The sequence below is a fragment of the Oryzias melastigma genome, linkage group LG12, assembly GCF_002922805.2.
Source record: "Oryzias melastigma strain HK-1 linkage group LG12, ASM292280v2, whole genome shotgun sequence".
Taxonomy (NCBI): domain Eukaryota; kingdom Metazoa; phylum Chordata; class Actinopteri; order Beloniformes; family Adrianichthyidae; genus Oryzias; species Oryzias melastigma.
This window is the reverse complement of record NC_050523.1, coordinates 4,129,577-4,131,590: the sequence shown is the minus strand read 5'-3', so window position 1 is coordinate 4,131,590 and position 2,014 is coordinate 4,129,577. Positions and strand designations below refer to the sequence as shown.

The 2,014-nt window shown below is 41.5% G+C and overlaps 1 protein-coding gene across 1 annotated transcript in view; it reads left to right on the top strand.

Moving 5' to 3' along the window:
* mast4 (microtubule associated serine/threonine kinase family member 4) overlaps window positions 1-2,014 on the top strand; it is a gene marked incomplete at its 5' end in the record, with an annotated part of 103,919 nt that overhangs the window by 70,033 nt on the left and 31,872 nt on the right.

Genomic DNA, 2,014 nt, shown 5'->3' with positions numbered 1-2,014 from the left:
GCTTCAGCTTTTTTAGCTATCAGCTTCAGCGTTTTCAGCCATCGGCTTCAGCGTTTTCAGCCATCAAGTTCAGCATTTTCAGCTATTAAATTTAGCATTTTCATCCATCAGTTTCACCGTTTTCAGCTATTAACTTTAGCATTTTCAGCTATCAGCTTCAGCGTTTTCAGCCATCAGCTTCAGCGTTTTCAGCCATCAGCTTCTGCGTTTTCAGCCATCAGCTTCAGCGTTTTTAGCCATCAGCTTCAGTGTTTTCAGCTATCAGCTTCAGCGTTTTCAGCCCTCAGCTTCAACTATCAGCTTCAGCATTTTCAACCATCAGCTTCAGCGTTTTCAGCCATCAGCTTCAGCGTTTGCAGCTATCAGATTCGGCGTTTGCAGCTATCAGATTCAGCGTTTTCAGCTATCAGATTCAGCGTTTTCAGCCATCAGCTTCAGCGTTTTCAGGCCATCAGATTCAGCGTTTTTAGCTATCAGCTACAGTGTTTTCAGCTATCAGCTGATGGCAGGAATGCAGCAGCAAATCCGATTTTTGCACTTTCATAGTCAATGGAAAAGCAGCCACTGTTGCACTGGCTGATGGGATGCATCTTAGAGCTGAATTGATTGGTAGGAGGGCCTTAAAAGTCCACCAAACTGTCTGATTGGTCGAGTTCAGAGTGCGACCATCCTGGCCCCCATTGCCATCCCACTGCCACTGTCCGACTGGTACGGGCAATCGACAAGGGTTTTTTTTTTTTTTTTTTTAAGCCAACCAAAAAAGGATACACATTTAATCAACATAGATAAATTACAAAAGGGGTTTATACAAATATAATCCAACTACACCCATAACCCTCTGTTGAAACAGTGAAATGTCCAACACCAGAAGCCTTCAGCTCTCATCTGTCTGCTCATCTGCCAGACAAGTTTAAACGAAAAAGAAGGCTTGATGCTGTTGTACCTGCAAAGGTTGTGCTAGCGTCATTGAATCCTGAGGATGATGGATGGAGCGGCGGGTGGAGGAGTGGCGGTTCAGTTCAGCTCCAAGTTGATGCTTCCCGTCAGCCAGTGAGACTGTAGCTGAGTTTCCATTGACTATGAAATTGCACAAATTTAATTTGCAGTAGTTCATTTTTCAAATGGAAATGTGTCAATTTTGAAAAAACTGAGTATTTTTCTTCTTTATTGCAGTATTTCCATCAGAAATTAGAAGGATGAGGTGGTTTGAACTAAAGAACGGGTTTCAGCCGACCGCACGTCCACTTGTTCATGATAACGATCCATTCTTTTAGTCTCAAAATGTTCTGCAGTTGAAACTCTTCCCCGTTTCTTCAGCTCACTATGATCTCTGTTTGGAGGTGATAAAAGCCCGTCATCGATGCGACTTTGATGCTCTGGAGTCTCACCTGCGGGAGCGGCTCTGCAGATTTCACTGCAGAGATCCACATAAATCTGATCATTTGAAGGAGCTGCTGCAGCAGATTAAGCTTCTCCTGATCTGAGGAACTCTGTGTGTTTGAGCTTCATCCTTCAGCTTCTGCTCGCCATAAAAATAAGTTCACTCTCTGACCTAAACTCTGAAGATGTGATTTAATTTGCAGCTAGAAATGGTTCAGACCTCGAAGGAGGTTATGTAACGCCACGTCGCTGATTCGAATCTGTGACCTTGAAGTGTTTTTAATGCTCTTCAGCCTCAAATCTGGAATTAGAAACCCCAAACTCACTTTAAAATAAAGCAGTGAAGCAGATTTAACGGCAAGATACATATTTATGTCCTTTAGTGTGAATAAACTGGCTTTTATTGAGTTCTTGTGTCATCAAAATGACCTACAGTCATAAAAGCATGAATATTTTTTTTAATGTTTTTTATTTATTTATATGCTGGTATTTTGTACCATTTATTGTCTAACAAAGAGAGGAGCGAACGGAAGCAGATGGTTTCATTTTTAAGTCAGATGATCCAAGGGCAACAAAATGATTTATTTTTAAGGACTTTTCACCTTTTAGGTGAAATAGATTAAATTTGGCGCAT